Source organism: Harpegnathos saltator, unplaced genomic scaffold, assembly GCF_003227715.2.
Source record: "Harpegnathos saltator strain DR-91 unplaced genomic scaffold, Hsal_v8.6 scaffold785, whole genome shotgun sequence".
Lineage (NCBI taxonomy): Eukaryota > Metazoa > Arthropoda > Insecta > Hymenoptera > Formicidae > Harpegnathos > Harpegnathos saltator.
In genome coordinates, this window is record NW_020230632.1 from 1,204,389 (window position 1) to 1,229,000 (window position 24,612).

At 51.2% G+C, this 24,612-nt stretch overlaps 1 protein-coding gene across 1 annotated transcript in view; it reads right to left on the reverse strand.

Moving 5' to 3' along the window:
* Positions 1–17,307, reverse strand: part of Shrm (shroom) — a 130,828-nt gene extending 113,521 nt beyond the window's left edge. The window contains exon 1 of the mRNA XM_019840408.2: positions 16,720–17,307. The gene's annotated coding sequence lies outside the window, so the exon portion shown is untranslated. The remainder of the gene's footprint in view (positions 1–16,719) is intronic.
* Positions 17,308–24,612: the final 7,305 nt, after the last annotated feature.

The following is a 24,612-nucleotide window of genomic DNA, read 5'->3' on the forward strand; positions in this document are numbered from 1 at the left end:
CGTTTATCACCCGATGGCACCCGAAGGCCTCTCGATAACCTTTCCAGATTTCCCCGAGGAGTATCTCGTTCAATTTATCCGTCGCAATCTAGCCGGCCGATTCCTGTCCACGTATCAATCCTCCCGCCACTTCTCGCGTACCCACACGCGCGTGTTTACGCGCGCAGCAGCTACGCACGCGGGAAAAGTCCCGAAGAAGGCTTCATATTTATGCGCACGTACATGCGGCCGTATAAATTATTCGGCCGCGTAACCACCATCGCGCGAGTACACGCTCTACAAGCGCGTCCGCTCTCGCATGAATAAAGTATTCAAGCGCATTTTACATAGGCAAAAATATCGTACGCGGCGTATCTGTGCTGCTGCGTGCACCGCACCGACACACACCGTCCGCGACGCAACGTCCGCGGCAGGATAGGTGTGTGTCTATCCTCATATCCGTACTGACGTGGAATTACACGCGAGTCGTTGCACTTCGTCGTAAATATGCCGATATATCCCCTTCACCCGACGCCTCGCGCGCGCGAGCCTCTTCTTCTTTCGCGCCGTACGTATCGAGATAAATTGCGGTGGAAGCCGCTTCTACTTAGAGAAGCGCGATGCGCGTCTACTCTTCCGTCGAACATCCGCAGAAACGAGAACATCGAGCGGGGCCGGAAAACACGGCGCGCAGCGTGCAACGTGAGAAATTGCAGCGAGATATCGCGCGCGCGCGCGCGCGGTTTCGCGGCTACCGATCATCCTACGGCTGCCGCCGCGACGCGGCGCGGCGCGGCGCGCGGCGTCCTTCTCTTCTGTCCGTTGCACTTTGCAGCGGGCTCTACGACGTCTTACCGAACGGAAATGCAACGGGACGGGTCTTCTCTCGCCGGCGAACTGCATCGCGACTGTCGAACGATAAAACGGCCAGATGAGCGTTCCACGAGGCCATCATACCACGAGTTTGCGAGATTGTGCCCTCTCCCTCGCTCGCTCGCTCGCTCGAGAGAGAGAGAGAGAGAGAGAGAGAGAGAGAGAGAGAGAGAGAGGGAGAGAGAGAATTTCATTCAGTGGTAATTTGTATTTCATAAAAAGTGCAAACATACGCGACTTATTGATAGCCCGCGGGTATTCTATACTTGTTACTCGGAAAGGCGATAAAATGTCCGATTAAACTTGGTCACCGTAATGCCTCCGCTGGCAAAACCGACAGATATGAATCCCCTCGAGAGACAACGACTATAATAATATTCATATTAATTTCAAACAATGGAAACAAAATCTCCCAGCGGGAAGACTGAAGCCTCGCGCGGTGTACGCACGGTGTGCACAATGTGTGTACGCATGCAATTTCGATGGCTTAAATTATGCTTGGGTTGGGCGCGATAAACGTACATCAACATTATTATCGCTGTTGTTGCTGTATTTCGTAGCGCGCTGCCATTAACGGGTTCTTTGAAAGCCCACCAAGGGGGCAGGCGAGCCGAGTCGGCACGACGAGAACCATCAAGACCGAAGTGAGAAAATCAAGAGAGAGCCTACCGGTTAGGTATATTATTATAGCGTTTCCTCGGATCGTCATGGTCACCGAGCTGGTCGGTGGGTCGGCCAATCAACCGCCATGATCGCGGCACAAAAGGAGTTTTCCGTCTCCGACTCTCAAGGTTGGGAGCCATTCAATCCCCGTGGCCCCCATCGAAAAGAGGCGGAATCAGCTGTAAAAATCGTATCCGAAGATACGGAGTTTGTTAGCGCGCCTGCTTGTGCAAGAAAACGAATCTTCGGGTACCGAATGATCCGTAATAACTGTCCGCGGCCAGCTGTGTTCTCTCGACTTTACGATATCTTCGCCGGAGGATGTTTACCTCTGCCCCTTCGCGCTCGTCTGGCCACCTCGGCGTATTCCAGCCGTGTAAAAATATTCAAATTAACATCTGCCGCTGGAGCGGAGTAAAGCGTGTCGTGAAATTCCGAAATCGATAACGTTACGAAAGCGCGATCGACGATATGAGACAGAGAAAACGACGACGACGACGACGACGACGACGGCGCGGGACGACGAGACAGAAAGAATGTCGCGCGAGTCACCGGAAAGAATCTTATTATTATGGTAAATTCGCAATTAGCGTCGCGTATTAAAGAGACTGGCATCTTCGCGACGCACGAAACACATTATGTTTCACTTTTACTTTCTCTAAGCCGCGCTTTCTGTTGATCAAGTTATGCGTCGTTGTGCGTTGCACTGCGTTCTTCTCGCAATCCCCCCAGTCGAAATTCTCAAACTTGGACAGCACAAAATTTGTCGCCTTACTTTGATGCGATAAATGCTCTATGTCATCTTCCGCAAGATGAGCTTTCAATACCAAATTGTGTCTCCAAAACGCATCTTTTTAAAACTCGACACGAGAAAAGTGACAACTGTGCTGTGACCAGTTGTCATCACCAAAGTGGAGCAGTTTATATAACGTTCCCAATCCATCCCAACATTCTCTATTGGCTCTTGAAGAATCCGAGATTTGCAAGGTTAATATATAGAACCAAAATTTCTCTATCTCCGAGCTACGGCTCGGAGATACGCTGTTTAGCGTTTGAAGCGACCGAACGAGAAGTTGTTCCGAAATCACTTCGCAACATAACAGCATCGACATTCTGTATACTCGAGAGCCGAGTGCCTATCGGCAGTGCCTACGCTTCCGGTTACAAATTAATTTCGAAGCTCGCTCGCTCGCTCGCTCGCTCGCCTGCCTCCAAGGCCTAGCGTTATTGTGACACCGAAGGCGGCAAACGTAAATCCCATTAGGACACATGGCGCGTAGGTGCCGTACAATATTAATATCCTCTCGCGAGACCTTTACTCGCGCTCGCGCATAAAGCTACTCTCGTCCCGCGTAAACGACGTAAGTCACGTTTTCAACCTGCTCCGAAATTGCGCCAATTACAATGTAATTCGCGTCATGGCGTCGTCATCCTTCCTCCCTCTCACTCTGTTTCTCTCTCTCTCTCTCTCCCCTTCCCGCGAGTTTGCTAATTAAATAAATAAAACGGACACTCGCGGGACGCCAATTACGCCCCTTATCGTACAAATTTATTATACGTCGAGGATGAAACGGGACGCGCGAGAGGGGAGCGCGCTCGTGCCGTACGTTCGACTGCGAACAATCCTTAGTAGACAAATTCCCTGTAATTCGCGGTTCTCCGACCGTATTTTCCTCATGGTATACGCTCGAGGAGACCTTGTAATGAGCAGAATAAACCCTCACGTCGCCGCGCATAATGCCCGGATCGCAGAAAGCAGCGACGTGGTCTCAGGGCGGCATTATTTGCAAATAACAACACGGGGAACGAGATAGAGAGAGAGAGAGACAGAGAGAGAGAGAGAGAGAGAGAGAGAGAGAGAGAGAGAGAGAGAGAGAGAGAGAGAGAGAGAGACTTATACCGCCGGCGCTGGCGGATCGGAGCCCTTTCCATGATTCTCGTCCTTTCTCCTTTTATATCGAGATACGCCTCCGATCAAGGTACGTGGGTACCGCGCGCGCGAGCGAGTGCCCCTTGAGACTAACCTCGATACTATCGATTCCGCTAATCTCGGCATTAGCATTCCAAATGTCAATACCGATACACGTCGGATGCGTGCACTCGCGCTCGTGGAGACACTCGGGGGTAAGTCGGGAGAAAGTTTACGAGGGTCGTGCGGAGGCGTAGACATAACGTACGTACGCGTTGGTGGTACGCCGTACAGTATTGAAAGTATGACAGCGTTGAATCCGTTTGAGCACGCTAACGACACATCGCGTTGGCTCGATCTTGCCGCTCACCGATCGTAGCATTCTCGCGAGAGAGGCTGCCTCGACTAAAGTTATCCACTCGCGATCGTGTTACATCAACTACGAGACACTAGGGGAAACCTCGGCGCGGATTGATCGCGTCGCGAGCCGTTCGCCTACTAGGCGTAGGGCGCGTTAATTAAGTCGGAGAAGCATCTCTCGAGTCGATGCTGATGATGGCCTCTCGATTAATTCGCGCCGGACTCGGGCGGCACGAACGACCTTACCCCGCAGTGCACTGCGGAAACTCCCTTCACGCACCGACCGATCGCGATGTGCGATATCCGTGCTTGCCTAACGGACAATAACAAACCCGCTGAGAAATGCTAATTTAATTACAGCGCTGTTCAACACAGCTCTGTACACTGCATCGCGTCGCGATAACACGGTGCGTGTAAAGCATTGTTGAACGGGTTTGCGTGAGATAAGCGAGCTCTATCACAATCCGGTGCGTGACCGAATCTGAAAGCAGTCTGCGAATTGTACGTTTCGCAGACTGCTAGTACGACTCGGCAGAGAGACGCTCTGCTTCGGATCAGCAAGCAACACTCGTGCAAGTCGCGATATATAGAATGAAATAAATAATCGGGGTAAGAATGAGATAAATAAAATCGGTATCGATACTCTCGAGCGCGTCACGTGGGTCGGGATTATTTTACGTCAGTAATGAGTCGTCACGGGGGGTTGTGCATTCCGACAGCTTGAAAGCGCGGGTGTTAAGGAGGAATTTAGATGTAAAATGATGGGAAGATTGACACCACAGAGTACGGATGAGATGAATGAATAAACAACGTAACGGCGCTCTCAAGCTCGTCTCACCAGCTGAAGGACGCGTGACTTTGTAAATAACAACACGCAAGTGTGTACGCAAGTGCCGACTTACCGAGCGACCATGACAGTTGATGACGCGGCGGTATGCATATCGAAAAATTATTTTCGCGTGTGTATTCACGCCACGATTAGTCAAATAGCACAGCTACGAGTAGTAGTCTTAAAAATAACTGTACTTTCAGATTCAGACTAGCTTACAAGGGCAATATCCGGTTTCACGCACCTCAATGCTCCCGATGTTCAAACATCCGTTGATGTGACTAATTAGGAAATTTGTTATACTGTTTGTTTCAGATTTACCAAAGTCTGTGTATGATTATTCTGTACTCTTGTATTCGACACTTTGCGATCGAAAACTGAGGCATGTTTTTGTCGAAGTAAAAATGATTGTTCATGTCCACGTGTATTTTCTCGTTAAAGATCTTCTTTAATTTTCGTATCTAATCAGCGAAATTATATTTTTTGTTTCAGGTAAGAAGAACGTGTACTAAATTCCGGTATTTTGGTGAGTGAAAAATAAATACAAGAGGGTAATAGGTGATGAGTTTGATGACGGCGGTGATATAAAGATTTTGTATTGATACGATTTGATATTATATTCATCTACATTGAGAGGAAAGTGTTTGATTTTTGAAACTTTTTGAGACTTTGATTGCGATAATTGTAATTGCAATTTAGCTCATAAAAATATTGCCGTTATTAACGATTGGAGCAACAAAAAATATAGTTGATACAAACCGAGAGATTTAAAAGAATTTTTTTTTAATTTTAATTTTAATTTTTGTGAAATCGTTTAAATTTCAATTTTTGTGAAATCATTTATATCTTTCGTTCAATGTAGCTTACGGATTTCTACATTTAGGTTTCATTTGCGCGCACGCGTGTGTGTGTGTGTGTGTGTGTGTCGTCCACGCAAATACACGTTCAGAAATATAATAATATAACATTCATATAAAGCCTTATACTATATATATTGCAATATTGCCTAAACATAAGTGACATAGATGGCCCCAATAAGGAATGTCAAGTTGCACATTTTCACAACCCGCGATTACACAAGATTTCAAACACAAGCAAGATTTCAGGCACAATAAGGGGGGCGCACGGTAGCGCGCGCTTCGGCTCATCCACAGTTAAATATAAAAATCGCGAGACGCTCTCATCTCCTTAGAAACCGAGACGGCAGCGGTGCCGAGAGCAGCGGCGCAGCAGGCAGACCGGTTAGCGATGCGCGGTTGCGTGAGCGCTAATCTGTAAAACGTCGCCGTAGAACGTAAAGTGCATGGCGAGGTGCGATATGAAAAATAAGAAGGAAAAAGGGCGAAAGAAATTAAGCATCCACGGAGCGCGTCGTACAGCACAGCTCGAGCCGATCCCCGATACTCCCGGCCGCCGTATTCCCGGCGCCGATATGATTTTCCCGTTTACGACGGCGTAAAATAAAACCTCGCGTTCGCGTCTCCGTTCGTCCGTCCGTCCGTCCGCACGTCCGCACGTCCGTCCATCCGTCCGCTCGTCCGTCCGTCCGGCCGGCCGGCCGATCGACCGCGTCTTATGCCGCATATATGCAACGGAATGCAGTTATATCTCGCCTCTCTCGGTCCGGCTCTCGAGACCGCGGCGCAAAGTCGGATAAAACGTTTCACGTTGGATATCGGCGCGAGAGGCGTATATCCGCGGCGTGTAACTCGACCGGACAGCTCCGCGTATACAGCTCGCGCGCGCGAGCGGTCTCGCATTCAGATGCGAAAAAACGAGAGCGCGAGTAGAGGAACGTCGGAATATCTCGTGTTAGGTGCAACGCCGTGAAATCAGCTCTCGATTATACGCGGGGAAGCGCGCGTCTCCGCGGCACTTAGGCCGCGCTTTTTACGGAACGTGTCGACCCGGTTACGTCAGGGAAGGATGCTCGCGGTCGCGGCGCGCGTATATTATCCTGCCCGCGAAAGGGTCAGGATGACCGTCGCGCTCCGTCGACACCGCGCCGGCAATAATGCGTGCGCGGACACGTGGCGAATTCGAAACCGCCCGAAATGTTCGGCCGTTCAACGCGTTCGTTGATACGAGAGAGAGAGAGAGAGAGAGAGAGAGAGAGAGAGAGAGAGAGAGAGAGAGAGCTTGCCTGCCGTCCTTGCCGGCGCTTTCTGAATCCTGAATGCGTATCTGTCGAATCACCGTCTTTTCGCTCGCGATCGATGAATATCTCGGTCGAGAGGCCCGGAACGCCGTCCGCGTATCACTGACCGATCGCCGCCAGGTGAAAGCAGACTTGCAGAACGAAGCTTGCGCATTTGTATAAACTGCTTTGTCCGGTCGTCGCTTGCAATGTATCGCGATACCGACACGAGCGCGATGTGCGATTTCCATCGGCTCTTAGGGGCTGCTCTCGTCTCCTCGCGCAAAGGGCAGTTTCTCCCGATGACGTTGTCGCGCGAATCAACGCGTAATCGCAGACCGTGCGAGCCGTTCGTGCTTCGGTAATGCCTGGCCTGACATTGGAATCGAAATCGCGACTGACCGCGAGCAAGCGTACGTGCGTGAAATTGGCCCCGCACTTTTCGAATTTTGTAGTTTTTCTGCATTGTGCTGCGTTGTGCTACGTTTGTGCCGTATTGTACCGCAATCCGCAACTCTGTAAACTCTCGAAGCGTACTCGAGAAAATTAAGAACTACATTTTTTGCAGCCCCGCACTTTTCAAATTTTATATCTCCTCGAATTGTGCACAATTCGAAAAAATACAAAATTCGAAAAGTGCGAAGCCAACTTCACACACACACACACACACACACACACACACACACACACACACGTAGCGCAAGCGTGTCACTTTCCGTTCCTTTCCGCGGCTTTTGTATTTGCGTTCGCTCGTCGATCCTAAGTCAACAATCGTCCGATAGCCACGGCGGCGATACAACAATACTTTGGGGTTGGAGTATCGGTGCGCGCGATCGACGATATGTCTCGCTTTTTCTCACGGACGTCCCGACACATTTTCTCACCCTGGGAGGCGACAATTGGAAGAGAGGGCAACCCTTGCCGCGCGATCCTCCTCTTTCATTAGCGTCACAATGCTGCGACGAGTTGCCGCGCAAACAAATGACACCTCCCGAAAAATCGAACATGTTTGCGCTACGAATTGTCGAATGAATTACCACGCTGGTCGCATTGGAACGACGCGAGTTAATGTCTTTACGGTACGTTGCGGCATAATGAGAGCCGGCATAATAAAGCAACTGAATACTATGTGCCGCTCGCTCGCTCGTTCGCTCGCTCGCGCAGTTTTCTCAGCCTATCGCGACGGCGTGTGTCGGGTCCTGTGGTGCGATTCTGTAACTCGTTATTGGAGTTAACGACACTTTCGTTATCGTTGCGCAGCTTTTGTATAGCGTAGAAAAGCTGCGCGACGATAACGAAACTGTCGTTAACTGTCCAAAATAACGAGTTAAAGAATCGCATCAGTGGTCGTGTGACGTTTAACCCGACCGGCTCAAGAGACCGTCTGTGGCGAATCGTTATCGTTGCAGCTGATAAGATCGGCAAACGCGACGCAGAGATATCTCTCACAGACATGCATTTCGCGTTGGCGAAGCCGCAGACGCGCAGAAACGTCGTTTGCGTTCACAGCGAGGTGCGCATGACTCTGGTCGATCCTCGTAATTAACATCCGACCGACGGCATTCTCGTCGGGCGAATGCTAGCCAACAGTGGAAACGCAAAGGGCAAGGTGCGGAACGAATTGATCGTAAGACGTATGAACGAGTCGAGGCGAAAACAGCTGTTAGGCCGTAATCACTCCCTTCCCTCCCCCCAGGAGCTTGGACGAAAGCCGGGCGAGTCCGGGCTCTCTCGAAGACTCCAACATGGTCCAGCGCGTCCGCGAGTCGAATGCTCCGTCAATTACTAATTAGAGTAATAATAAGTAATAACTCGCTCCGGATATAAGAAGCGTTATACCGTTGCCTCTTCACGCACCATCGACCAATAATCGAATCAGCTTGTAATGAGAGAAGAACAAAGACTGAGAGAGAGAGAGAGAGAGAGAGAGAGAGAGAGAGAGAGAGAGAGAGAGAGAGAGAGAGAGAGAGAGAGAGAGAGAGAGAGAGAGAGAGAGAGCGCGAGGAGAAACAAGGCGAAAAGATCAGACGGCGAATGATCCGAGCAGATGAGAAGTAGTTCTCGAGAAGGTAGAAAATCTCGAGAAAAACGGAAAAGCGCCAATCCCTCCGAGCTCTCCGCTCCGACTATGCTAAAGCCGTCGAAGATGCGCGACGACTAGGAATTGTTGATAAAAGGATCAACGCCGCGCGAGCTAACCTATTGCCGCTCGAGCGGCGTTTGTCTTGTCGAAGCGCCGTGTGGTCCTCTTATGAATAAACAGCGCTTTTGATTATCATCCGAAGTACCGTTATCTCGGGAAGAAAGTACGGAACTTCGTTACGCAATGGGCAATAAGACGGGATTAGCGTATAGAAGAGCGCGCGGCCTCTCGCGTGTTTACAGCTGTTCTCTGAACGGATCCCTGCGCGTCTCGGCCGCGCTCGGTCTTTTGGAAAAACCGTCGAGAAGAATCGGAATAATCGCGGAAGCAAAGGTGAGAGCCGCCACTCGGTTATCCTACCCACGATAACGGTGCGCGATCGCAGAGGTGCGCGAAATCGCGATTCTCGAAAGGCGCGAGTTCCTTGAAACTCTCTTCGTCTCTGAACGACCGTGTCGTTTTCGCAGATTCATGCGGACCGAGCCGCCTGCTGCTAGCCGCAATCGGCAATAATCGGCAGGGCGCTCTAACCGGTAACGCGCGACCTTATTTCAGCCAAGGACTCGTGGGCTTTTTTCGCGATCGCCTCGGCCGATAGTTTGATCATTTCTGCTATGACGTCGGCCGAGTGTGCTGGACCGCGAAACGAAAGAAAGGAACCGGACCCTTGGCGTTGAGCAGCGAGCGCGCATTATCGTTCGACCGCGGCATATGGAAATAATGTCAATAAAGTCGCGCCCACCCCCCCCTCCCCCCGCCAGTTCCCAGAACGGGAAAGAGAGCCAGAAAGAGAAAAAAGGAAGAAGTCGAATAGCTAGAATAGTAAGAGTACGAGTCTCGACGTCTGTTTCGTCGGAGGCTGTATTAGGCGTAGCGCGAATTACACTATATAATAGAAGTCGACTGGTTTTCGAGGTCGAGCGTGTGTGTCCGCTCCCGCGAGCGAAATTTATGAGCGTACGGTATCCGAAATCTCTCAGCGGAACTCGGACGCGCGCGCGCGCGCGCGGAAGGACTCACGCTGCCTTTCAAGGCGCGAGTGCGCGAGTTCATCAAGCGGGGCAGGATTTGGCGCTTCCACTTTTAGCGAGTGCGAGGAAACGGGGTCACGGCGTAAGAGAGCAATAGAGAGAAACGCGACAAACTTGGCCAGGTGATTAAGTCAACGTTCCTTTAGCGGGTGTCTTCGCGCCGACGAGCGCGAGCTTCACGTCAAAGTAGCGAGTAGTTTACTCCGAAGTGCGGAAAGCGTTGCGCGCGTTTTCGCAATATTCCCTCGAAGCATTGCATCGCGCGCGCATACACATGCGCGCGCGCGCGCGCGTTTCCTTTTTTCCTTTGTTTTTCACCACATTCAACCGCTCGAGCAGAAAGCGCTCTCGTTCGAGAAGCGAGGCGTACGTCGCGAGATCGAAAACGTCGCGCGACCGCTCGCGGCCGGAACAACGATTTTCCAGCGATCGTTCACGGTTCGCGGTGCGCCGCTCGTAATGACCGCTCTGCTCCCCGTGGCGTGTCATCGACATTTGCAGAGTCGCTCATTGTCACAAATGACTCGAGCGCGCCGCCGCCGCGCGGCACGCACCACCGGGTGGTGCGCGCTGCAAAAAGGCCACGTGCGCTCGCGAGTTCATGAAATCTCGCCGGTCGGGTCGCGAACGCCGCTTATTATCGATGCATCGCGAATCGTCTAGCCTGAGCCGCGCGCGCGCGCGGCCTGTGGACCGTCGACGCGACAATCGCTCACTTTCACGGGACGCCAAGCGTGGTCTTTGCTCGCGTATTGCGTAAGACGCGAACGCGACACGCATTTCGCGTGCCATCACCGGTCCGTTCAGAATAAACGCGCGATGCAGCGCTTTGCGACAGCGAGACAACTGCGGCCGACTGCGACTTGCGAATTTGTCCAAAGACTAAGTGACACGTGCGCTCGAGAAATTGTTCGCGTGCTCGTCCGCGTGCGAAAGCCGGGCTCGCGGAATTTGAGCAGCGCTTTCCGGAGAAACGCGCGGGGGCTCCGCAGTGAGAAGAAAGTCGCGAGCGGAACACGGGAATTAGCACGAGGAGATGTCAGTGTCGACGCGAGGCGAGTGAGAAAAATGTCCGCTGCCAGCGCGATCCTTTGCGGAAAATTACACAGACAGGTCCTGTCTGTGCGATCGAACGAAAGTCGCCGCTCCGCTCGCGCTCAACTCTCTCCTATGCTGGTGATCGCGCTCGCTCGACAAAATACCAACTCCGGGTGTTGCAAATCGCGCGCGTGTGCACGCGCCGAAACAGATGAATGGCCCGATTGGCAGGACCCCAGCAGAGGTCCAGCTGTCGTGGTTTTGCGGATGGACGTTATTCAGCACTATTCATCCATCTGGAGCAACGGACCTGCGAGCGGACGCTCCGGAATTGTACGGCGTCCTCCTCGGTTTATATCGCGCTCGCGAAAAAGCGAGGCAACGCTGAGAGACACACTTCCGTACGCGAGCGAGCGAGCGAGCGAGCGAGCGAGTGAACGAACGAGGTGGATACATGGCGGCCTGTCTGATCATCATACCAAAGAATAGCTTTACCCCTGAAACGGTAATTGCGGTCCAGTAATAACGCCTTTCCAACATTTACCCCCGATCGCTTATTATCGCCGCTAGCTACTCCGCGCGCGCAACGCGCGTTTTTCTCCCGAGGATTTACATGCAGCGTCCGCTTTTCATGATTTACAATGTTTAGAGGCGTGCGGTCGATACCCCGCGGCCACCACGCTCCCTCCGCCTGCGCTCCCCCCGTGCAGCACTCCCACTTCTTCTTCCCCCCCTTCCCCCCGAGTCCGCGCTTGTTCACCGTTTACCCTCCTCTCCCTCTCTCCCCCTCTTCCCCACCTGCGTGTTGATTCCCAAGATTACGGGCCAATCGTCGATTATGCCCGCTCTGGAAGCTCGCAATTTCAATGGCTATTGCCTGCCAACAGGAATATTAATGCGAAATGGATTACCCGACTCTCTCTCTTGTTCCCTTTCCTCCGCCTCGACGTCGTCTATTATTCTCTCTGTCTCTGTCTCTGTCTCTCTCTCTCTCTCTCTCTCTCATTTTTGCCTCCTTCTCGATACGAAGGACATCCGGTTGCAATGTCCACCACGGCATCCTCTTCTGCTACGGTACGCACGAAACGGTGCGGGATGGGATAGAGACGCGATCGAGAAAATATTCAAGATGCGCCAAGACAAACGGCCTAGACAGAGTCGTTGGCCGATCGCCATTCTCGCATGCATAATGTCGGCCACAGGTCGATTTGATGACACACACGTGCTGCTTTTTTGCCCAGCTCGCGCCGGCCCGGGTAGCGCGAATACGAGTGAAGGATGTCGAGGAGATTCACGATCGGTCGGTGCGTGTCACGTCAACGGGGGTTGTCATCGGCGAATATACGCGACCTACATGTGTCGGTGAGATTCCCACACGACGTTCCATGTGATTTAACCATCGTACAGAGTAACTCAAAGTATCTCCGTGGTATTGGTACTCTTTTCGTCGCGAATGTCGCGTCAGCAAGATTCAAATTGATGCAATTTTCGTCGACAAACGACGAGGGCATCTCCCTTATCACGCGGCTTTAATCATCGGCACAGGTACCGATGTGAACCTGGCGAGCAACTTGATGAAAAAAAACATTCGCAATACGGTCCGATTGTACTTCGTTTGTATCTGTTTGTACCACTTTTTGTTTCGTTTGTACCTCGAGGGATAAAAAGATAGGGGGAGGGGAAAAAATAGTCAGCAAGCAAGCGTAAGATATCGCAAAACGGCCAACGCCGTTCGAAAGAGAATCGTTTGTACCTCCCTTCAAATCGTTTCAAACCTCAAAGGAACCGGAAGTACAGAATTTTCAAAAATCATCCGAGAGGTACTTGCGCCAATTTTTGAGATATCGCAAAACGGCCAACGCCATTCGAAAGAGAATCGTTTGTACCGGTTTGTACCTCTCTTCAAATCGTTTGCACCTCAAAGGAACCGGAAGTACAGAATCTTCAAAATATGTCGGAAGGTTACTTCCAGTCCCTTTGAGGTACAAACGATTCTCTTTCGGTTGGCCGTTTTCGGATATCTTATACTTACTTGCTGACTATTTTTCCCCTTCCCCCATCTTTTTATTCTTTAGGGTACAAACGAAGCAAAAAGTGTTACAAACAGGTACAAACGAAATATCTACAATCGAACCGTAATGAGAATTTTTTTTTTTTTTTTATTAAGTCGTTTGCCAGGCTCACATCGGTGGCATAGGTAGATCGCGTAATTCCGCATAGATGACCTGGAAAGCAAGTACTGATCTTTGCGAATTGAGAATTGAGAATTGGAACGTGCTCCAGTCGAACTGGATCATCTATCTGGTAATCGGCTAAAAGAGATGCAACTAGGAGAGCTAGAAGCCTACATTCGCCAGACGTGAGTGAGTACGGCAGGTTCACATAATCTTCCCAAGAGCCGAATCCCCCTCTCATTCCCCTCTGCCCCATAGAGAACACTCTTGAGCAATGCACGCACGGTTTCAAGGCAATAGTGTTTCACCTACGCTCATTTCGTATGCCTTTCTTTTCGCACCGCCGGCGGGATCTTGACGTTCGATTGCGGTAACTTTACGCACGAACAATTGCGCACCGATAATTTTAATTATTTCGCGTATCGACTGTCAAGCGTGTTGTGCCTGCGTGCGGCTCGCTGGCTCTCCCCCCCCCCCCTCTCTCTCTCTCTCTCTCTCTCTCTCTCTCTCTCGATGATCCCAGCATTGTGAATTCGAACGATAACGTGTCTTTGAAGGATTCGTTTGGCTTTGAGAACAGAAACGTTAAGAATCGAAACGTTCGATACGCCTTCTCGCTTGCATTGTTCAACTCTCCTTTTTTTTTTTTTATATATACTATTGAGAAATGGGACACTTTATATTAGCGTGACTTTGTGTCAGACTTTGAAATGTTTCAAAAAGAGCATTCTTTGTAACCGTCTTCTTCTTCTGAATAGTTTGTATCTGTGCGGATTTTCGTCAAGCTATAAGAGACGGGGAATGGGGGGACCCGGCCAGAGATGTGTCTACAATTTCTACGCACTGTATTTAAATCAAAGGAAAGAACGCATTTCACTTGACGCGCGTCATCGTGATAAAATGTTGAATCTCAATGCGTCATTGCACAATGACAACGCGTGTACCGGTCACAGGGCGCGAAAGCTCGTACGCAACTCGACTTTCACTGTAGCCCTTTCACGCCGCGAAGTCACGACCCGGACGGGAGCGCGATTCAAGCGTTTGTCGATGGTATTTTAATAAGCGTTACGTTTAGAGGTCTCCCCGGGTGCCTTTGGTATGCGACGGTGCGACTGGCTAGCCAGCCAGCCGTAATTAACAACCGCAGACGGCTACTGCGACCGCGCAGCGATGGCCGACAGGCGAGAGAGGCTCTTTATACACGCTATAGAATCGTCGGCTCTCAAAGATAGTTAAAGATAGTTATGTTTCATTCATAAGACAGGATCTTGAGTCGCGCACACGACGTCCGCGGAAAGTACGCGCCGAGTGTACGGCCGTCGCGAGCTTTCGTTGTTTTACCCGGTTTTACCGGTACGGCCATGTGACGATTTTTCGCGCGTTCGACAACGCTCGTCAAGGTCGGCCAAACTATGCCGTTTAAACACACATATGCGGGGTGCGGGGATACTTTCGTTGGCAATTGCGCAACTGCATCGCTAATTATCAGCGGTCGCGTGAGCGCGAATGCTTCGTTAACGTGATCGAAAGTGACGCTTTCGTTTTTGTGCGCGCGCTCATTTTCCTCATGCGGGCGGCATGCACGCAATGCGAGTTTTTCGCCTCTCGTCGTCGGTCTTTGTCGAACCAGCCGGTTCTCGCCGGGCCTAAACGTGTTCGTCGTCGTCGTCGTCGTCGTGTTTTTCTTTTCTTTTTCCACGCTCTTTCCGCAGGGAAGGCTCTTTCCCATCGAATTTCCCGACGATCCATTTGTCACACGGATCCCCTCGTTCGCGCTGAATATGTCTCTTAGCCCCTAAGTTCTCGGCTTCTACAAGGATTTGCCTTTGTCTTCATCCGCAACTGCAACGTCGCTCGTGGAAATAAGATTTTGATCGACTCGGAGGAAAAAGTGTCGAATCTGTGGGAATCTCGCATTTACATGGTCCGCCTTACGCGCGAAATCCTATTATAACTTTTTTGTGACTGACCGCAATGCGCGATACCTGTCAATCTGTTTCTCTCGACCTTCTTCAGGTATACGGCACTTCCTTTTGTTCTTCGAATCCTCGTCCCTGTTCTGAGATTGCTACACATTCCGCGCTGAAGAGGGTCGAAACCGAGCACCGTGAGTCGCGTATTTATAGTTTGATGAACGATTTACCTTCGACGCTATTCATTTTGCGACTCGCACACGTTCATCTACGCCTCAGACTCTTATTGACCCTCGGCTTCTCCCCCCCCTCCCTCCCTCCCTCCCTTCCTCCGCTCGCAATTTAAATCCTTTGTGTGCGCCTGAAAAATCCCGAGGAGATTCAAATAGGTTGCCTCTCCGCGCGCGCGCGCGCGCGCGCGCACCGAATCCCACGACAGCGCGGCGTGCCGCGTCGTCGCGTCTCGACGCGGCGTTCGCCATGGCGAAGAAGCAACCTACGGACGCGCCGCGGAAAAGGTCAAGGCACCAGCCTTGATATCGACCCGGTGTCAAGGCCATCGCCGCGCGCTGCAGCGTCTCGCGCAGACAACGTAGACGTGAATTATGAAAAAGGAACACGAAGAAGCGACGTGACTCTCTCGCGAGTCGACAACCCGTTGGGCGAAGTAACGATCGTCGTCGATCACGCTCGCGCGCGATTGCAACCGCCCGGTGCGCGAGCGCGCCTTTTTCATCGAGGAGAGCCGCGTCGACGAAGAGACACCGTGGACGAAACAATGGATCCAACCGGAAAATCGGTTCAACGCACCGTCGCCGTCGGCCGTATATATACGACAAAGAGAGAGAGAGAGAGAGAGAGGAAGAGACGGGGGAAAGAATTCTCTTTTCGCTCGCTCTTCCTCGGGAGAACGTCGGGTTCGCCATTAATGGCGGATTGCGCGTCCACCTTGCAGAGCAAGAAGACGCGCGCTTTCTTCCCTTCCTTCGAGCCATGTTCGAGTAGCCTTGTGTTGTGTCGGTACTTTTCGGGACGGAGGATCGCGTTCGCGAGGAGAACGAAGGAACGCGCACGCACGAGGAGGTCGCCGAGAGAACTTGTTGAACGAGGAGCGCGAGGAGGAGTCTCCTCGTGGCGATCTCGCGGCGACGGAGGAGCAGCGATGGCGCGTTTCTGGCGCATTTTCGCGACTCACTCGCGCGTTTACTTCCGTGTGCAAACATTCGTGTGCTGACACTGACCGACCGAGAGTTGTCCTCGTGGATCAACCGAACACGAGAGACTCGCGAGAGATCTTTTCACCGGCGCGACTGGGGAATTAGCTTAGCGTGAGCTGAAGCGTGAGAAACGCTTCGAACAGACGTGATCAAGTCACGCGCACGCTTGTTACTTGTTGATTACGTAATAATCAATGTCGCACGACCGGCACGTGATATTCGCGCTTTCTCGGAGGAGGAACGTCGGGACTACCCCTTAGCGACAGAGCAGGTGCGAAATGCGCGGCCGTGGACGGGCTTCCATCGGGCCGTTCCATCGGGAGGTATACCACCGCGCCGTCGCGCCGGGAAACCCCTGTGAGCGGAGGAGCGTGGCTGCGTCTTCGCCGCCACCTGGCGCGACACGCAGGTGTCGGCGAGAGCAGCGGAGGGAACGCGTAGAGGCTGACATACCTGTAGCTACGCGGGTCCCCACCTGTTGATACGTCGACGAAGACGGCCGCGGCGGCTCCGGTCGCTTCGTTACGCCGCTACTGTCGCGTACTGGGAAAATAGCCGGTGCTGCGGCTCGATCGCGCGCGCACCTCCTTCGGAGTGTGGTGGCTCCTTCGGAGGAGAACGACGACGACGACGACGACGACGACGACGACGACGACGACGACGATGATGCAAATTTAAAACGCAACAGGTACGACGGAATCAGCACACCCACTGTACATTCACACCACGTTACGGCCACGCCGGGGGGCGCTCTTTTCCAGTACGAGATCACGTGCGAGATAGGGTGGTTCGCTATTCCGGACTTTGTTTTCTCCCCTTGAGTACAATCCTCCGGAGCTGGTGCAGCTTCACCACGTCGTCGGGGTAACACCGCCGGCCGGCTAGGATGATGATAGTCCATGTACGAGCGTCTTTAACGTTTCCTCACGAGCACGGCCCTGCCGACACGGCCCACCGTCATTCTACCAGCGGATTTTCCAACGAAAGACACGATCCGCGATCCACTCGGTGCGAGAGCCACTGCACGACTGTTGCCGAAGTTTGCCGACAACGGGCCCGAGCAGGTCCGCCGACAACAGCCGGATAGTCACGAGAGTGGCCGAGCTTGGCCGATTCGAGTGGATGGAATGCGCGCGGCGGAAACCAGCCGGCATCGGAATCGAGATCGGGCGCTCGGTGCTCGCCGGTTCGAAGGCAATCCAAGGCAAACGACCGCTCTACCCGTTCTTCGTTCCTCCGCGATGTAGAGGCCCCTACGACTGCTATAATCTATGTCTATTATCCCTCTTCTCCGTTCTTTCGGTCCGTGCGCGCGCGCGCGCACGCGCGCGCGTCTCGCTCGCTCCTCGATCGCGCGTTATCTTCGCGATACGCGGCGCGCTAAATCCGCGCCGATTTGAAATTGCCGGGCCTTAATCAAACGTCGTTTTTAGGTCGACCCGTTTTCGCGAAGTTGCCGAGCGAACAAAAGTTCGATCAGCGGAGATGAACGCGTGATGCTCTCTTCTTCTTCTTCTTTTTCTTCTCTTCCTTCTTCTTCTTCTTCTTCTTCTTCTTCTTCTTCTTCTTTTGCTTCTTCTTCTTTAGCATTTTTAACAATTTAGCGGACGACGTGTGGACGATAAGGTTGTCGCGTTTGAATTTAATTGGGAGAAACGTTTCCTCAACGGAAACCAATTTGTACGAATCAATATTTGTCAATCAACGTTACGAGTGCGGTGGGATGAAAAAATAATTTTTTTTTTCACGCAAGCTACTCGTGTGCAGGTTTCGCAAGAAAAGTTTCGACTCTGACATACCGCGCGTAAAAGTAAGACGATACTTTTTTTTTTTCACAGGATTACAATCAATCAGGCAACGGCGTCTAGAGAAAGAGATAAAGCGCCGTCTTGAGTGATTTACAACGGTTAGCAAGCATTCCGATGTCCCGGGCATGTAATTAAACCGTCGTCGAAGCGTTTCGCAATATTAAAATCAAACGCGCGGCCATGAGTCATTTTCTCGGGATAGAATCGCGGAGAGAGAGTAATGTCCCGGCGGAATTTTCGGCGTGAGCGCATAAGTCATCGCACGAATATGATAAATTCGATTCGCGCGACTGACAAGAGCCCGTCGCTTTCCCGCGTCGTAGCCCCGCAAACGGGTCCAATAATGGAATATTAATGAGCGGCTTCCAAATTTGATTTGTCACGATCGCCCGGGCGCGGTGATCAATCGGAACTTTTATTTAATTACGTGCTCTCTTCTCCGGCCACGTGAAAAGTCTCCGAAATTTTCCAAGTTTATCGACACGCCCGGCAGCAAGGAGATTACAACATTATGTTTATAACGATAACGGATAATCGTTCCGCGACAGAAATTTATGGATGCTTATCTACTGCCGTAGTGCAGCCGACTCGACAAAAACGATCCCCGGCGGTTACCTTCACCCGGCGCGAGCGCGCTGCGCGCACCCACGCAGATATCGCCTCGTAAAATCCTACTAAAATACCATATTGGTTTACACTTATTACACGCTCGCGAGTACTTACATAATTCCACATTTATGCGTAACGCTGAAACGCGTCGCGTCGCGTCGTTCCGTGCCGGGATAAGCGTCCACGCACGGCGGCACTTACTTGCGCAACTCGGCGCATGCACGAGGTGCGATCACAATAGCGTTATTTACAATCGCATATCGGGAATAATTCTCGCGAGCCGCTTAAAGTATCGGTTAACGCGCCTCGACGCGCTCTCTCTCTCTCTCTCTCCCTCTCTCTCTCCCTCTCTCTCTCTCTCTCTCTCTCTCTCTCTCTCAGGCGGACGCAATATCGAGGGTGGACGCGCCAAAAGGAGGATGAAAAAGAACAGAAAAGGGGGAAGAGAAAAACGAGAGAAGTCGTACGGCGTCCAACGGGTAGCACGAGCGCGTGCGCGCGTGCAAAGTCGCGACAATATCCCCGAGGAAATTCTCGGTCGTCGAGGCACTCAAGGCGCCCAGCTATTTTCTTGCTCTTGTTCGCGTTGCCAGTTCGAAAGAAACGAGATGTTGCCTCGTAAGTTAGATCGTACGGCCACGAATGCGCACATACCAGCATTGGTGTGCACCGCGCGCGAGCCGGGCTGCACCGCGCTGTGCACGTCTTGCGAGAGAGCCGACCATCTGCCGGCTGTGGCCAAGGACGTCGAGTCCTTCGATGCTGTTGACCCGAGGTCGATTCAATTATCGGCACAATTAAAACATTCCCGAATGTTTGATAACACACGCGCCGGCGAGCGCCGATGTCCGGGTCGTGCTGTGCAGCGCGCGCGCGGGGCTGTTAAAACTGCCATTGTTTCGTGCCGTGAAAGGGATTCAGCGCGGATAGCTGTTCCTTGCGAGTACGTGTCGCGAATCGTACGAGGGCAGTCTGAAAAGTTCTCGGCCTAAACTCGGATGAAAGAACATTCTTTTTTTCCGTGAGATATGTTTTATTTTTCAATATAATCTCCTGAAACTTCAATACATTTATTCCAACGTCTTTCCAATAATTCAATACCATCATTAAAGTGTGATTCCGGAAAGTTCTTCTTTTCGCTCCTGGTGTATAGTGGTGGATTCAAGTTTCATCAACAGTTATGAAGCGACGCTTGAAATCCATTTTATTTTGCTTAAAACGATAAAAATGTGCCAAACACGCTTGAGAAATACGCGCATTCGAATTACGCGTTTTTCGTCAATTGTTAGCAAATGCTTGCACAAAGCTTTTTCAACCGGTGCTACACTACTCGAAAGACGTGACAGATCGAATAAAATTTTACCAATACAATTATAGTTTGACAGTTTCTAATGCCATGTATGTGTCAGGTCGAGAACTTTTCAGACTGCCTACGTATATATATATATATATATATCACGGGTGCGTGTATGTACAAAAAGATATATATATATATGTGTGTGTGTGTGTGTGTGTGTGTACATTTATTTATTTATTTGCGCACATATGTACTGTACACCGCGGCGCGTCCCGCAGGCTTCGTGTATCGACCTAAATGTTACTCCGATATACGTCCAACGAACGTACCGGTGACCGCGGTCGCTCGAATGCCGACGTGTTCCAATTAGAGGCTCAACAGCGAAGAGAACGACGAGGACGACGACGACGACATGGTTTCCTCGTTAATCACGATGATTACGCCATTTTCGTGCGCGCAATCAGCCCCGAAAGAAACCGTTGTGTCGCGGTAACTGGTTTAAGGTTTAAGGAAGGGCAGAGATCTCGCGCTCTCGACCTTCTTCGTCTTCAGCAGTCGCCGGGGGGGGGGGGACTTTTCGTAAAATCAGTTCCGTTCGACGCGCTGAGCGCGCTGAGCGCGCTGATCTAGTTTCGCGGGGTGATTAAAATAGATAACAATCGCAGATTTTCCTGCTGCATATCGAGCGAAATTGAAAGCGAAATCCACGGAGACAAGAGGACGGAAAGAAACGCAGAGAGGATTGCGCGAATCCCGCGCGAGCACGCGAGCGCGTGCTTGTGATTAAAGCCGATCGCGTAAATTTCGTCGCAATCGGTTGAACGTTGTCGAGGTGAGACCGATTGCGATCTTCTCCAAAAGTGCGGACAGCTTTGGCGAAGAGAGGGTGGCGAGGCGGCGGGGGTGAGGGAAGCCACGCGCGATACGGAGCACGTGTAGACCGAGAGAGAGAGAGAGAGAGTCACTGATTACGAGAGACACGCAACAATCGCCGCAATTGACCGCGTAATAGAAACGCGTTATGCAGGCCACGGCAGGGGCCGGTAGAATACCGGTCGACCTTGAGAATGAACATGATTCCTTTACGTACGTTTTCCCTTTTACGGAAGAGTTCCGCGTTCGCGTAATTGCCGCGTTACGCTCGATCTTTTGCAAAATTCGCCCTCGACAGAGAAAGGCGGGCACCGAAGGGACCGGTTCGTCGGCGCAGCCACTCCACCGACTCCTCGCGGACCTCATCAGCCGAGTCGCTCATTCGTCGTTTGTCCTTTTGTAATATCGATTTGTAACGAGCGTCGAGCGTCACGTGAGAGTGTCACGTGCAGACCGAGCGACGAATTAATGCAGAAACTCGCGAGCAGATTGGACCGCTGCATTCTCGTTTCGGTCTCGTTTCGCGCTCCGCGTTTCCTCGTCCGCGATCATGCACGACCCGAATTCCAGACGACACATCTCGATCATCTCGAGTGTCTCTCGCTCGCCAGGGCGAGCTCGAATTATAACACGGCACGACTGCGAAATGCATCGACGCCGCGAAGTCGGCATTAATGCGGAAAAATCCGCTCGTGTGATTCGATCCGGGCCGAGCGAGGCACATCGTGAGATCGATCGACCCGGAGGAACGGAGCGGAGCAGGGCGAGGCCACGTGAGAGAGAGAGAGAGAGAGAGACTAGGCCAGAAGCGCGACGCTGGATCCATCGCTGGATTAGATGGCTGAAATGTTTTTATGGTAAACAGATGAAAGTCCACACCGTATAGTTGAGCCGTGCAACAACAACGAGCGGGATGTATGCAAAGCAAATGTAAATGCGTCCGATCTGCATAATTTGCCAGGAGATTTCTCTTTGTTTCGCGTGCTTTTGCCGCGGACCAGCCACCCGGCTTACGCGATATACCGATCAAAGTGTCATTATTTATCACCGGAGGTGCTGAACCTCGACACGTAGGCGCCTCTAAAAACGCGAAAAGCCGGCGATGGGGGGAACCAACAGCCCGCGAGTGACACGAGAATTCGTATACACTGCAAATCCGAGTGTGTTATTTTGACACGTATTAGCTGAAGCTTTCTTCGTTAAGTATAAGCGCGTTTCTTGTCGTTTGAAATCGCGTCGTTTGATGCATTTCGATATCACTTAACGCGCCTTTAAACGCGCCTTTAAACGCGCCTTTAAACGACGTGATTTAAGATGACAAGATACGCGTAAAGGAAGCTTCAGTTTACACGCGTCAAAATAACACACCCGGGTTTGCAGTGTACGCTCAGCGCCTCGAGTCTCCTCGGGAAGGTTGCGGAATTTCCCGCAAGACGCAGCTAGGGTATGGCCGACAGATTGTGCTCGGGACGTTCGCAAACAAAAGGGCAGAATTTTCCAACAGTGTCTGGGAACCGAGGCGCGCAGGTAGAAATGCGCAGATACGGTTGGGCTGCGATTTGTCAAGCTAACGGTCTAAAACGAGCAGGACTGTTTCTTCCGTTTAAAAAGAAAAAAAGTGACATCGTATCGTCGAAGAACGAGTTTCCCGAAGGAGGAGGAGCCTCCGCTTCAAAGACACGCGTCCAAAATACCGAGATCGGATAGTATTGCGGAAAGTCACACATTTGCGATCTATATGCAGCTCGGACACGAGCTTTGACTGGCACTGGCAATTGAGTACGAATAGGGATACAACGATTTCTGAAAATATCGATAACGATATTATCGTCATTCAGAACCATTCAGAACCATTGATAACGATAATTTTGCAAAATATATCGATATTTATATTGATATTTATATAAAAAAATGTATACATATAGGGGTACGCTTATAAAGGGTGTACAAAAACGAAAAATTTGAAAAGATCTTTTAAAAATTGTCATCTTCATATAATTTATTGTCATATTCTTATTAGAAAATATATAATAAACCGCAGTCGTTTGCCGGAGATCACCGCATGGAGCATACATGGGGCAGGGAGATCTATCTACGGTTCAACGATTGAGGTTAAAATTGAGGATAAAAATGAGCGAATTTACTAGACAAATCGAGCAATTACATAATATATATTCCATATATATTGAGTGAGTGAATTCACTCACTCACTTTTGTAATTTTCATCTCGGTCGTAGAACCGTCGTATAATAGGCCCCCCAGAGCTGTAACTGAAAAAATACGAAATATCAGTAAAATGCATACCGATATATCGATTTTATCGGAGACAAAGAAGTATCGGTAAATAATATTCGATACTTGCCTCTCGATATATCGATATTCCGCGATATATTCTCGATTTATCGTTGCATCCCTGAGTACGAATCGAGCGAGCGCGGAGCGTCGTCGCTCGATTTGTGAGAACAGTCTGCGATTCGTCGAGCAATTACGCGCTAGACGACGAGAGAGGCGCAGCGCGACGCGATTAAACGGCCGCGTAGATCGCGGCCGAACGATGCGTTATCGGCGCGCATAAATAATCGTCAAATCGAAGAGTATTTGAGAAACCGGGCGGTGATTTATCGGCGTAGCCGCGTTCGCCGCGGTCTCCGCGCATAATTTCCCGCTGAATTGTAGGGTAGCTTAATTGACACGTCACCTCTCCCCGTTGCTCTACACAGAGCCATTCGTCTTGCCTTCGATCCACGCGTCGACCTTAAATCAATTCCGGGTACGGACAAATTACCAAAAGGGATTAATGGCTTCAACGCCGGTCCTAATTGGTCCCAAATCATGCGGAGGAGCTGCAGCCTCGCCCAATCGTTGCCTCGCCTTTCCGACAACGGCGAGGCGCACCAGCGGGAGATGTACACCCTCGCTTGATTTTATCCTCTCGGTAAAGTCAATTCTACGCCTACGTGATATTAATGAACATCCTTTTTCGACGATTACTCGCAGGACGATGATTCTCAGGATCGTGCGCGCGAATTATCTTTGGAACAACTTTTGAATAACACCATGCTCGCCTCGGTGGGTGGATGAATGAATGGCGCTACCCACACGCTGACAATGAAACGCGTTTGCTAATCTAACGCTATTCCACTAACTCATCCGTGCCTATAATAAGGATTACGAAACCTCGGCTGGTCCGTGCGGGCTGGAGGACCCCGGCCTCGGTAACTCGAGATCGTGGCGGGTGATGTCTCAGAGGAATTTGTGGGAAACGGAGAGAGATCGTTTTGGAATGTAATAATCATTAGGCATCGCCGGACAGGTCGCGAGTCTGTAAAAGAAAAAAAGTGGACGCGACTCGTTAGTGTCGTTTGAGAGAGAAGAGACACCCAAGAAACCCGCGCGTTAATCTATTTGATGGCACAATAGAAGACGTGTTGTTCGTCGGGATTAAAAGTCCCGTTTCCCGGTGCCCGGGCCGCGTTTGAAGAGAGCAATTTAACGTAGAAGTTGAGAGAAGTTGATGTTAGCGGAAGCAGTCGGAAACGAGAAATGATAAAGAGAGGGGGAGGGACGAAAATGCGGCGCGTAGGGAAGTCGTTCGTTTGAATTCAAGACAATGAAACCTTCTGTCAATGGTCGAATTTACGACGGGCCCAGCGTCGCTATTCATTCCTGTGGGTACATAAACAAAGAGCGGACTATGCAGGGCGTTATTTCAAGCCCGTGGTTCAGGGCGACATTTATGCGAGGAACAAGAGATGAGGT